The sequence below is a fragment of the Heterodontus francisci genome, chromosome 41, assembly GCF_036365525.1.
Source record: "Heterodontus francisci isolate sHetFra1 chromosome 41, sHetFra1.hap1, whole genome shotgun sequence".
Classification (NCBI taxonomy): domain Eukaryota; kingdom Metazoa; phylum Chordata; class Chondrichthyes; order Heterodontiformes; family Heterodontidae; genus Heterodontus; species Heterodontus francisci.
The window spans coordinates 8,625,900-8,639,389 of record NC_090411.1 but is presented as its reverse complement, the minus strand read 5'-3'; the positions used below and the strand labels follow the sequence as shown (position 1 = coordinate 8,639,389).

Here is a 13,490-nt window from a genome sequence, read left to right as displayed (position 1 = left end):
ATGGATACTTGGTGACAGGGGATACCCGCTGACGACATGGCTGATGACACCAGTGAGGAACCCACAGAATGAAGCAGAGGAACGGAACAATGCAAGCCATGCGACCACCAGAGTCACGATTGAGCAGACCATGGGTCTTCTGAAAATGAGATTTAAGTATCTCAATCGCTCAGGTGGTGCCCTACAGTACTCGCCAGCAAGGGTATGTTGCATTGTTGTCGTCTGCTGTGCCTTACATAACCTGGTTCTGCAGTGGAGGGGGAGCGGGGGGAAGAGGGGAAGAGACGCTGGAAGATGACGACGACGTTGTTCAGCGCGAGGCATCCTCAGACGAGGATGTTGAAATGGCTGAGGATGAGGAGGAGGGGGCACAGCCACCTGAATAGCAGGGGGAGGGAGCTGGAGGTTTGCAGGAGTTGAGTACAAGGGAGTCCCAGGAGGCTCTAATACTCAGGAGTTTTTCCTGAACGGAGGCTCGTCACCCAGTGACTGACATGTCCGTGTGAAATGAGGCATTCTCATCAGCTGGAAGCACAGAAGCACTCACCTGCTGGTGGAAATCTCAGCTGCAATGGCCTGCCTTTCCCTCAAACACCACAAGGCCCGAATACACCACCTCCCCAAGTCTCCATCTCATGCAGAACAAGATGGCCTAAAACATCAGCGTCGACTTATGACAGATGAAAATGCCAAGTGAAAAATGTAACAATTTTCCATGAAGTATAACAGCAAATAAATATTTACAAATTGTACCAGTGACACCGCCGTTCTGATAGTTTGAAACGTTTGCGAGTGCTCACACATGTGGACGACCCCTCGCAGCCAGTCACGGCAGAGGCAGGTGGCTGTTCAGGCTGCCCTGTGGCTTTGGATGACTTTGGCGGGTGTCCTCTGCCTGCCCGAGGTCGTGAGGGCCCCGGCCTGTTGAGGTGACCCTGAGCAGTCTCAGGACCACCCTCAGACACCCTGGGATTATGAGGTGATGTCGTCACTGGCTGAGGGACAAAGAGCTTCGGAATGTATCAGGAGCACCCGGAGAGGAGTCCCCATATGCATTCTGCTGTTGCTCCTGTGCCCTCTTAAAGCTCGATTTGGCCTCCCTGCTGACCTCAGAGGGATGTTGGGTTGGCCACCCCGCCATCGGTCCGGGCCCTCTTCTCCTGTGGAGACACTTGGCAATTAGTTCAGTCCCTTGACTTGAAAGAGCACCCACTCACCCCTCGTGCTGCATGCTGCATCTGGAACCAATGCCATTGAGGTGCATGGATGGCACACCTCTGCATCAATGTGTATCTCAGATGTGCCCAGTATACGGCCCAAGGCAGGGATGCAGCCAATCACTGAAGATGGATGGCTTTGACTTTGCAGCATCAGCACCCAGTGACCCTCCCGTATCAGTTAAAAGCTGCGATGACTGCGGAATGCCCCTTACCCTGGCAGGGCACAGAAGTCATTGACCCGCTTGCGGCACTGGAGCCGTGTCCTCACTACTCCGCGGCTGCTGACCCCCTCCGCTACCTCCAGCCACGCCTTCTTGGTGACTTGGGGAGGCCTCCTCCTTCCGTCTGATGGGAAGAGGGCCTCCTGCCTTGCCTCAGCCCCCTGGAGGAGGACATGCAGGGAGTCTTCAGAGAACCTAGGTGCCATGCGGTGGCATCTCTCTGCCATTGCCGCAAGCGGGTTCTGGTCTCTCTCTGGTATATTCATGTTTACTGGAGGGGTGACCCCTTTAATTCCTGTTGCACTCCTTTCACCCTCAGGCAGCTGTATACCTTCTTCTAATATGCTGCTCCTCCAAACATCCTACTTGCTGCAGGTAAGCCTCTCAGAGCCAGTGAGGTTGCTGAAAGCCCTTTTAAATGGCTTTCAGCACCTTCTTCCGGCTCCAGCTCCGCCCCCGACACTCACCCTCCCACCCGTGCCCTTTTCTGTCATAAATACACTGCCGAGCCACTAATTGGTCACTTAGCGCTCGATCGCCGTGGCAGCTGAGCGCGGAGCGGGAGCAACCTTGGCACCTGCTTCTGCCTCCGGGAACGTGGACCCACCGGGACAAGTAAAATTCCGGCCTCAGTCACCTCCTGGATGCAGCAATGGACAGCAACACGTTGGCTCTGTCGCCTGTTCTGTTGGTGCGGGTTATTTCCCATGCGTGTCTACAACCTGAATATTGCTGAAAACAGAGAAATTTTGTCAAAGCTTTTCGTCTTGCACTCATCAGGACAACTCGCAAGCATAAGGGAAGCAACAAATTTATACTGTATGAGCAGAGAGTGCTGATTGGTTGGCAAGTGGACTGTGATTGGTAGAGGCGTTGCCGTGCAGAATGCACCAGTTTATGGTGACTGACAGTTAACTGCCAAGCTTTGTTTGAAATTTAAAGCGGGCAGGTTGACTCTGATTGGTCAAGGCATTGCCCTGAGGAATGAAGCAGCAAATGGCTGTCACATATTTTGTTTACCTGAAATAGGCGCAGTGTGTATACATGTTCTTTCTGTCTGCAAAGAACAGGGCCCTGTGTATTAATATATGTAGCTTCCAGTACATGCAAATGCGCCACACAAATTTCAAACAAAGCTTGGCAGTTAACTGTCAGTCACCATAAAACTGTCAACGCCTCTACCAATCAGAGTCCACTTGCCAACCGATCAGCAGTCTCTTCTTATACAGTATTAATTTGTTGCTTCCCTTACATTGGTATTCTTTCAGGTTGTCCTGATGAGTGCAAGAAGAAAAGCGGCACAGTGGCGCAGTGGTTAGCACTGCAGCCTCACAGCTCCAGGGACCCGGGTTCGATTCCGGGTACTGCCTGTGTGGAGTTTGCAAGTTCTCCCTGTGACTGCGTGGGTTTTCTCCGGGTGCTCCGGTTTCCTCCCACAAGCCAAAAGACTTGCAGGTTGATAGGTAAATTGGCCATTATAAATTGTCACTAGTATAGGTAGGTGGTAGAGAAATATAGGGACAGGTGGGGATGTTTGGTAGGAATAGGGGATTAGTGCAGGATTAGTATAAATGGGTGGTTGATGTTCGGCACAGACTCGATTGGCCGAAGGGCCTGTTTCAGTGCTGTATCTCTAATCTAATCTAATCTAAAATGTCTCTGTCTTCTTCAACCTTTGAATGTGGCTTCTCCTCACATCATTTACCGGCTATGTGGGCAATGATCATACTGCAGAGAGTAAGATAGATTGCAAAGCCAGACTTAAACAAAGGGAGGTGGGTTTGCTCCCTTTGGGAAACCGGTGAAATATTTCAAGCAAAGGCAGCGAATGTGACAAGTGAGGAAGACTTGACGGCCAGAACTCGCTCCCTACGTCCCTATTGGTGTTGAGGTGCAAAACTTGAAAAGTGCTTTTTCGAAGGCATCAGATTGTGAACGGTGTTTGAAAGGAAGAGAAGCCAAGCATTTCCTTCCTTTGTTTGCAATGTCTACGTCTAGGGATTTCTTTCCGGAAAACGCCTCGCGGCCTGAAGGAGAATGGCATGGAAGTTGGTTCTGTAAAGAGTCAAGAGAGCCGGGAAATGTTGGCCGAGATCAGCCCAGAGGAAGAGGACGAAGCGCCGGAGGAGGTGACTTTCAGCAGCGCCCGGGAGGAAGCTGAAAAGAGCATGAAAGCGCCGCTGGAGAGCGTGAGGAGAGACAAAGCTTTGCTGAAGGAGAAAAGAAGAAGAAAGGAGCAATTATTCAAAGAGCAAAAGAAGCGCAAGTCGCTTCCAGATGGCATTCTTTAAGAGATTACTTCAGTCCGAGAAAAGAATGACCAGGCACCTGACTCAAGTAAAGAAGGTGATGATTGTAATTCTGTGCAGCAACCTGAGGAAGATAGTGGATTGAAGGAAGATGTTGAAGAATGTGTGGATACCAGATGGAAGGAGAGCTCCATGGCCATTCCATTAAAGGATCAAGGCCAAACAAAGCAGCAGGTTGAAAATGCCAGATTAATGATCGACTGTATGGCCCAGGCAGCAGGAGAGGCAGTGTCAATGAATACTTCTCACTTGCAAACAAGAAAGCTCAACAGAAAAAACCAGCAATGCAGTTTGTCAACAAATCCTGGGGAGCAGAGCTTAAACAAAAATCTGGAAAGTTTCGAAAGTTGTAGATTCAGCATCATGGTGTGACTGCAAGATGAGAGAATGGAACTAGTGAGAAAACTAAAATCTACACGGGCTCTTAAACAGATGAAATGGGAGGTTTCTTTGGCTGGAAGTAAACTCTGAATTTAGTACATTAATGCTAACCTTCAAGAGGAAGCTCTTTGTCATTTGTGCAGTTAATAGTCCATTGGTTTGAACCGTGTCTTTTGTTATTATACTCAAGGACAGCTGTTAAGATTTGTTTCTGTATAAAGAAGGAAGATTGCTTGAGACTGTTCTAATGTATATAATCTCTAATCTTTCTAAAATATTTAATGGACATGAAAAAAAAGCCTCGCGGCCTGAAGAAAGGCAGCTGAGGGAGGGGGAGGGTGCTGATTTCCTATTAAGGGCATTATGCAAATAGCATTGCAGGCTCTGGATCCGTGCGGCATTTTGTCGGAAGGTGTAATGAATGATAGAGTGCAATATTTGCCAAGAACTGACATGTGCGAAGAGCAGCAGATTGTGAATGGAGTGTCAAGGTGATGTGTAAAAACGGAGTGTTTGAGACCGTAAGAGGTGGTGTGTGATGTCAGGTGGCAGTGTGTGATGCTATTTAGCATACTTACCTGGCAGGGGAGAGACCATGATCAAGAAGGTGGTTCTCCCAGGACGACTGAGGGGCTGGAACCATGGGAAGCCCCTCGAACTGTATCGTTAATATTCTCAATTGCTGTAAATGTAAAACTGTAATTGACATGACAATTGTGAAACGGAAGGGTTGGGAAGAAACTCATGACATTATTGAAAGAAACTGATCTCTTTTGCAATGTTTGTATTTTTTGGTGCTGTTTGGAAACTGTTTGGCAATGTAATTTTTACAGATTTTTATGAATAAAGTATATTTTGGAAATAAAAAAAAAGGTTCTCCCAGGACGAGGCTAGCCCATTGCACTTCGGGTGTGCTGACGCCTGCGATGTCCCCAAATGCGGGATACTCGACTGCAAAATTTGTGGTAGTGGGGGACTGCGTTCGCGCTCTCCCCTGGTTTTACAAAGCAAAATTAGATTTTACTGTGTTTTGCTCTATTTCCGACGTGGTTGTTTTTTCTTTTTGTTTTTATAATTCTCTACTCACTTATAACAGCCCTTCAAAACACTTCCACAGGGGATGCTGAGACCAAGTGGGCCCACATCAGAGACGCCATCTATGAGTCAGCTTTGACCACCTACGGCAAAAGTGCGAAGAGAAATGCAGACTGGTTTCAATCTCATACTGAAGAGCTGGAACCTGTCATAGCCGCTAAGCGCATTGCACTTTTGAACTACAAGAAAGCCCCCAGCGATTTAACATCCGCAGCACTTAAAGCAGCCAGAAGTACTGCACTAAGGACAGCTAGGCGTTGCGCAAACGACTACTGGCAACACCTATGCAGTCATATTCAGCTGGCCTCAGACACCGGAAACATCAGAGGAATGTATGATGGCATGAAGAGAGCTCTTGGGCCAACCATCAAGAAGATCACCCCCCTCAAATCTAAATCGGGGGACATAATCACTGACCAACGCAAACAGATGGACCGCTGGGTTGAGCACTACCTAGAACTGTACTCCAGGGAGAATGCTGTCACTGAGACTGCCCTCAATGCAGCCCAGCCTCTACCAGTCATGGATGAGCTGGACATACAGCCAACCAAATCGGAACTCAGTGATGCCATTGATTCCCTAGCCAGCGGAAAAGCCCCTGGGAAGGACAGCATTACCCCTGAAATAATCAAGAGTGCCAAGCCTGCTATACTCTCAGCACTACATGAACTGCTATGCCTGTGCTGGGACGAGGGAGCAGTACCCCAGGACATGCGCGATGCCAACATCATCACCCTCTATAAAAACAAAGGTGACCGCGGTGACTGCAACAACTACCGTGGAATCTCCCTGCTCAGCATAGTGGGGAAAGTCTTTGCTCGAGTCGCTCTGAACAGGCTCCAGAAGCTGGCCGAGCGCGTCTACCCTGAGGCACAGTGTGGCTTTCGTGCAGAGAGATCGACTATTGACATGCTGTTCTCCCTTCGTCAGATACAGGAGAAATACCGTGAACAACAGATGCCCCTCTACATTGCTTTCATTGATCTCACCAAAGCCTTTGACCTCGTCAGCAGACGTGGTCTCTTCAGACTACTAGAAAAGATCGGATGTCCACCAAAGCTACTAAGTATCATCACCTCATTCCATGACAATATGAAAGGCACAATTCAACATGGTGGCTCCTCATCAGAGCCCTTTCCTATCCTGAGTGGTGTGAAACAGGGCTGTGTTCTCGCACCCACACTTTTTGGGATTTTCTTCTCCCTGCTGCTTTCACATGCGTTCAAATCCTCTGAAGAAGGAATTTTCCTCCACACAAGATCAGGGGGCAGGTTGTTCAACCTTGCCCGTCTAAGAGCGAAGTCCAAAGTACGGAAAGTCCTCATCACAGAACTCCTCTTTGCTGACGATGCTGCTTTAACATCTCACACTGAAGAATGCCTGCAGAGTCTCATCGACAGGTTTGCGTCTGCCTGCAATGAATTTGGCCTAACCATCAGCCTCAAGAAAACGAACATCATGGGGCAGGATGTCAGAAATGCTCCATCCATCAATATTGGCGACCACGCTCTGGAAGTGGTTCAAGAGTTCACCTACCTAGGCTCAACTATCACCAGTAACCTGTCTCTAGATGCAGAAATCAACAAGCGCATGGGTAAGGCTTCCACTGCTATGTCCAGACTGGCCAAGAGAGTGTGGGAAAATGGCGCACTGACACGGAACACAAAAGTCCGAGTGTATCAGGCCTGTGTCCTCAGTACCTTGCTCTACGGCAGCGAGGCCTGGACAACGTATGCCAGCCAAGAGCGACGTCTCAATTCATTCCATCTTCGCTGCCTTCGGAGAATACTTGGCATCAGGTGGCAGGACTATATCTCCAACACAGAAGTCCTTGAAGCGGCCAACACCCCCAGCTTATACACACTACTGAGTCAGCGGCGCTTGAGATGGCTTGGCCATGTGAGCCGCATGGAAGATGGCAGGATCCCCAAAGACACATTGTACAGCGAGCTCGCCACTGGTATCAGACCCACCGGCCTTCCATGTCTCCGTTATAAAGACGTCTGCAAACGTGACATGAAATCGTGTGACATTGATCACAAGTCGTGGGAGTCAGTTGCCAGCATTCGCCAGAGCTGGCGGGCAGCCATAAAGACAGGGCTAAATTGTGGCGAGTCGAAGAGACTTAGTAGTTGGCAGGAAAAAAGAGAGGCGCAAGGGGAGAGCCAACTGTGCAACAGCCCCAACAAACAAATTTCTCTGCAGCACCTGTGGAAGAGCCTGTCACTCCAGAATTGGCCTTTATAGCCACTCCAGGCGCTGCTCCACAAACCACTGACCACCTCCAGGCGCATATCCATTGTCTCTCGAGATAAGGAGGCCCAAAAGAAACTCTTTTATCTGTTCGCCACGCGTTCAGCCTGTCGTATCAGCATTCTTTCTCTCCATTGTGCCTAGCAACCTGCTATGCTTCCCCACTCCTACCCTGCGCCACACTGCTCACCCGACCCATCTTGCACTTTATCGCCACGTACAAAATGGACCCTGTCTGCACTTTTCCACGAAGGAGAGGTGGTAGGGCGGAGTGGAAGTGGATGGAGCATTCTGGGGCAATGTGGGCAGACCAGACCCATCCCTGGCAAGATGGGGGCCAGATAGAAGGTGAGCAGGTAGTGAGACTTGGCACAGAAAAGTGGGGCAAGCTTCATGTCGAGGTTTGAAGATGGTGTCTGTGCAGACAGGGTCCATTTTGTACGTGGCGATAAAGTGCAAGATGGGTCGGGTGAGCAGCGTGGCGCAGGGCAGGAGTGGGGAAGCATTTCGAGTAAGAACGTGAGCATGTGGCAGCTGATGAGCAGGTCGCTGGGCACAATGGAGAGAAAGAATGCTGATACGCCGTGCTGAACGCGTGGCGAACAGAAAAGATTATGGAATTATTAAGACAACAAGAAGAAAAAACAACCGCGTCGGAAATAGAGCAAAACACAGTAAAATCTAATTTTGCTTTGTAAAACCAGGGGAGAGCGCGAACGCAGTCCCCCACTACCACAAATTTTGCAGTCGAGTATCCCGCATTTGGGGACATCGCAGGCGTCAGCACACCCGAAGTGCAATGGGCTAGCCTCGTCCTGGGAGAACCACCTTCTTGATCATGGTCTCTCCCCTGCCAGGTAAGTATGCTAAATAGCATCACACACTGCCACCTGACATCACACACCACCTCTTACGGTCTCAAACACTCCGTTTTTACACATCACCTTGACACTCCATTCACAATCTGCTGCTCTTCGCACATGTCAGTTCTTGGCAAATATTGCACTCTATCATTCATTACACCTTCCGACAAAATGCCGCACGGATCCAGAGCCTGCAATGCTATTTGCATAATGCCCTTAATAGGAAATCAGCACCCTCCCCCTCCCTCAGCTGCCTTTCTTCAGGCCGCGAGGCTTTTTTTTCATGTCCATTAAATATTTTAGAAAGATTAGAGATTATATACATTAGAACAGTCTCAAGCAATCTTCCTTCTTTATACAGAAACAAATCTTAACAGCTGTCCTTGAGTATAATAACAAAAGACACGGTTCAAACCAATGGACTATTAACTGCACAAATGACAAAGAGCTTCCTCTTGAAGGTTAGCATTAATGTACTAAATTCAGAGTTTACTTCCAGCCAAAGAAACCTCCCATTTCATCTGTTTAAGAGCCCGTGTAGATTTTAGTTTTCTCACTAGTTCCATTCTCTCATCTTGCAGTCACACCATGATGCTGAATCTACAACTTTCGAAACTTTCCAGATTTTTGTTTAAGCTCTGCTCCCCAGGATTTGTTGACAAACTGCATTGCTGGTTTTTTCTGTTGAGCTTTCTTGTTTGCAAGTGAGAAGTATTCATTGACACTGCCTCTCCTGCTGCCTGGGCCATACAGTCGATCATTAATCTGGCATTTTCAACCTGCTGCTTTGTTTGGCCTTGATCCTTTAATGGAATGGCCATGGAGCTCTCCTTCCATCTGGTATCCACACATTCTTCAACATCTTCCTTCAATCCACTATCTTCCTCAGGTTGCTGCACAGAATTACAATCATCACCTTCTTTACTTGAGTCAGGTGCCTGGTCATTCTTTTCTCGGACTGAAGTAATCTCTTAAAGAATGCCATCTGGAAGCAACTTGCGCTTCTTTTGCTCTTTGAATAATTGCTCCTTTCTTCTTCTTTTCTCCTTCAGCAAAGCTTTGTCTCTCCTCACGCTCTCCAGCGGCGCTTTCATGCTCTTTTCAGCTTCCTCCCGGGCGCTGCTGAAAGTCACCTCCTCCGGCGCTTCGTCCTCTTCCTCTGGGCTGATCTCGGCCAACATTTCCCGGCTCTCTTGACTCTTTACAGAACCAACTTCCATGCCATTCTCCTTCAGGCCGCGAGGCGTTTTCCGGAAAGAAATCCCTAGACGTAGACATTGCAAACAAAGGAAGGAAATGCTTGGCTTCTCTTCCTTTCAAACACCGTTCACAATCTGATGCCTTCGAAAAAGCACTTTTCAAGTTTTGCACCTCAACACCAATAGGGACGTAGGGAGCGAGTTCTGGCCGTCAAGTCTTCCTCACTTGTCACATTCGCTGCCTTTGCTTGAAATATTTCACCGGTTTCCCAAAGGGAGCAAACCCACCTCCCTTTGTTTAAGTCTGGCTTTGCAATCTATCTTACTCTCTGCAGTATGATCATTGTCCACATAGCCGGTAAATGATGTGAGGAGAAGCCACATTAAACGGTTGAAGAAGACAGAGACATTTTGTCGAAGCTTTTCTTCTTGCACTCATCAGGACAACCTGAAAGAATACCAATGACAGAAAAGGGCACGGGTGGGAGGGTGAGTGTCGGGGGCGGAGCTGGAGCCGGAAGAAGGTGCTGAAAGCCATTTAAAAGGACTTTCAGCAACCTCACTGGCTCTGAGAGGCTTACCTGCAGCAAGTAGGATGTTTGGCGGAGCAGCATATTAGAAGAAGGAATAGAGCTACTCAACTCCTGCAAACCTCCAGTTCCCTCCCCCTGCTATTCAGGTGGCTGTGCCCCCTACTCCTCATCCTCAGCTGTTTCAACATCCTCATCTGAGGATGCCTCGTGCTGAACAACGTCGTCGTCATCTTCCAGGGTCTCTTCCCCTCTTCCCCCCCTCCCCCTCCACTGCAGCACCAGGTTATGTAAGGCACAGCAGACGACAACAATGCAACATACCCTTGCTGGCGAGTACTGTAGGGCACCACCTGAGCGATTGAGATACTTAAATCTCATTTTCAGAAGACCCATGGTCTGCTCAATCGTGACTCTGGTGGTCGCATGGCTTGCATTGTACCGTTCCTCTGCTTCATTCTGTGGGTTCCTCACTGGTGTCATCAGCCATGTCGTCAGCGGGTATCCCCTGTCACCAAGTATCCATCCTTGCAGGCACTCGGGGGGGCTGGGTGGAGGGGTGCTGAATAGTGCTGGTGCCTGGGAGTTCTGGAGAATGAATGCACCGTGACTGCTTCCAGGATAACGAGCACACACTTGCAATATACAGTGATCACAGACAAGTTGCACATTCATTGAATGAAACCCCTTTCGATTAATGAAGGCCCTGATTGATCTGTAGGTGCTCGAATGGCCACATGTGTGCAATCAATGACTCCTTGGACCACGGGGAACCCAGCGACGGTGCTGAATCCTCTGGTGCTCTCAGCCTGACTGGCGGAGTCTGTCTGGAACCTGATGAACCTGTTGGCATGCCTGAATATGGTATCAGTTACCACCTGTAGTGGTAATGTAGCAATGTAGTGATGCGCTGATGATTGCACACTCCTGATGAGGCCAGGAAGGACCTGATGCATAGAAGTTCAGAGTGACTGTTAGCTTCAGTGGGGCTGCCGTTGGATGGCCACCCACGCAGTTGGAAGCGACCTCTGCTGCCAGCATCTCAGGGATGTGACAGTCTCTCGGGACAGGTGATGTCTTCGGCACTGGCGCTGTGACATTTGAAGAAGGCTCAATCGCGGGCAATAGACCCTGCCTACTGGGTAGGCTCATTTCCTCACAGGTGGTTGCTCCTGGCGCACTCTGTGACCTTCTGCCCCTCCCCCATTACCAGGCTGCACTTGGCCAGCAGATTGCTGATTTCACTGGACATTTGCCCTCCTGTCCCTCTTTGTGGCGAAGTCTTCCTCAAGAGGTGAGCTGCCTCCAGAGCGGACAATTCCCATGGCTGCAGTGTCCCAAAGATGTTCTGAGGACAGGTATTTGCAGTCTGCTGCAAGGACAGGCACTCAGAACCCCCCCTCTCCTACACAGAATAAATCAGTGATGCTGTGGCCCAACCAGGAGTTTCAATCACTCAGGTGAACCCTGGTGAACCAGCAAAAACAGTCCCAACCTTCAAAACAGCACACAAATCTATCAAAGTGTAATAAAAAAACAGTACCTCCAACTCCTTCACAGATACACTGGTTGCCGCTCTTTCAAAGCTGCCGAGTTCCCAACTCCCCGTTTGACTCGTTTGCCAGGCACAAAATGTGACAGCTGACGTAAAATGGCTGTCAATTGAATTCTAGACTATGTCAATTGGCCCTTAATTGCTGCAAAGTGGACAGCGATCAGCACCTCAATCTCTCCCCCCGTCCGACCCATGTCAAATGGTGATTGGGAGTAATAATGTCGGGGACCTGATATCGACTGCCATTTTTCACCTCGGACGCCCGTTTTGAGCAGGTAAAATTCCAGTCCGAGACTCCATTTGCTCAGTAGAAGCTACTGCACTACAGTTGGCCTACAACCCTGCCCAGCTCATCATAGGTGGTGAATGCCAGTTATCCTGGAAACAGTATGATGTCTTTCAGTCACAATGTCAAACCAGAGAACGGATGCTGGAGGATGAGACATCTGCTGTACACCTGGCTAATGTCTCCCCTCCAACAAACTTGTGGCCAGCACTCATAATGAAACCAATGCTGTCATGAGAATCACGGTTTTGAGCAGACCATTAGGGTGCTGAGGTAAAAGTTCTGGTGCCTTGACTACTCTGGAGGTACCTTCCAGAACTCTCCGGAGTGGGTGTCCTGATTTGTGGTGCTGTGTTGCAACTGCCTGTAGGGGTACGCAAAAGCAGGCACTAGACAGTTGGAATATTGCAAGTGCAATTGAAAAGTAGGGAGCAATATCAACAGAGTAACCTCAACATTTTCAGCATTTCTGAGTTTAATGGAGTATTAAGTAAAGACAAACACAAGAGCATGAATTTAAACATCCCCATTGCTGTGTCAAACCATTTGAAACACTGCTCTGTTTGAGTAGATGAATTTTGCTTTGCCAAAATTCTTGCAAAAGGAACAGGCCGAGTTTCTTGTTTGCAGAACCGAAGAGATTGTTCCTGTGGAGCGCCATGCGGCGAATGAAATCCACTAGTTTATTGTCCATGTGAAGAACGCAAAGTCTGAGAATTCACCAGAATCTTTTGGCATTTGTATAGTTGCTGGGCTAGAGAAGAAGCATCCCAATGTCCACTTCATTCATAAAATGCAAGTTTCATTTTCAGATGGTGACAAATTTCAGAGAATGAAACGGTTGCTCTGTGCATTGATCCTATTTCATGCGCTGTTCTACACTGGACCTCTCTCCCACACTTCCCCTGGAAGAAAAACCAAAGACAATTAAGAATTGTTCTCATATCCAGTCCTGCTTCTCAGCAGATATCAATGGAAAGTGGAAAATCTCACTTACCCCCTGCTGGTGCTTATTCCAACCAAAAATCGAGGTTGAATCTGGGCTCCTCTTCAGTAACACTGCAAATTTAATACCAAATTATGTCACACTTGGCAAATTAGATTAAAACCATTTAAAGCAACAATAAAGCATGGTTCAAAATTTAGACCAAGCAGCTTGTCACTGTCAATCTGCAGCACTCATGTCTCCAGTATTTACCATGATACTGCAGGCTAAGATTATCCTTCTGTGTCTTCTCCTGCACTGCCTTCGTTGCTTGAATGCTGTCCTTGAGTTTCAGACACCAGGAAGGATTGTCGTCTCAAAGGCATCTTTTATATGAAAAGAAAGAGGAGGAAGCAGCTGTGGGAGGAGGCGGCTGGTGGGGTGGGTGGTGGAGGAGGCGGGTGGTGGGGGGGCGAGGAAGTGGCCATGGGAGGAAGTAGCTGGGGAGGCAGGAGGAAGTGGCCATTGGGGAGGAGGTCTCAGCCAGTGAGGCTTCATTTGCGCATGTGCCAATAGTATGTCAAGTAGGGGTTGTGCAGTCACCAAACACGTTCCTGAACATTGAATTTATCTTTGCGGTTTGGAGTGAATAG

At 48.7% G+C, this 13,490-nt stretch overlaps 2 long non-coding RNA genes, 1 other non-coding gene and 3 pseudogenes across 3 annotated transcripts; 3 read left to right on the top strand and 3 right to left on the bottom strand.

Moving 5' to 3' along the window:
* Positions 1–1,783: 1,783 nt before the first annotated feature.
* LOC137353515 (U3 small nucleolar RNA-associated protein NOL7-like) lies at positions 1,784–4,359 on the top strand (annotated as a pseudogene).
* A 352-nt stretch (positions 4,360–4,711) lies between these two features.
* LOC137353601 (uncharacterized) lies at positions 4,712–5,128 on the top strand. Its single transcript, XR_010969858.1, has 2 exons — positions 4,712–4,741; positions 5,005–5,128. It is a non-coding gene; the product is annotated as an uncharacterized lncRNA (long non-coding RNA).
* Positions 4,982–5,128, top strand: LOC137355108 (U1 spliceosomal RNA; annotated as a pseudogene).
* Positions 5,129–8,180: 3,052 nt separating this feature from the next.
* On the bottom strand, positions 8,181–8,344 carry LOC137354109 (U1 spliceosomal RNA). Its single transcript, XR_010970258.1, has one exon. It is a non-coding gene; the product is annotated as a U1 spliceosomal RNA (small nuclear RNA).
* A 335-nt stretch (positions 8,345–8,679) lies between these two features.
* Positions 8,680–9,925, bottom strand: LOC137353514 (U3 small nucleolar RNA-associated protein NOL7 pseudogene; annotated as a pseudogene).
* A 2,453-nt stretch (positions 9,926–12,378) lies between these two features.
* On the bottom strand, positions 12,379–13,225 carry LOC137353600 (uncharacterized). The gene is made up of 3 exons (XR_010969857.1): positions 13,111–13,225; positions 12,910–12,971; positions 12,379–12,817 (listed from the first exon to the last, which is right to left on the bottom strand). It is a non-coding gene; the product is annotated as an uncharacterized lncRNA (long non-coding RNA).
* Positions 13,226–13,490: the final 265 nt, after the last annotated feature.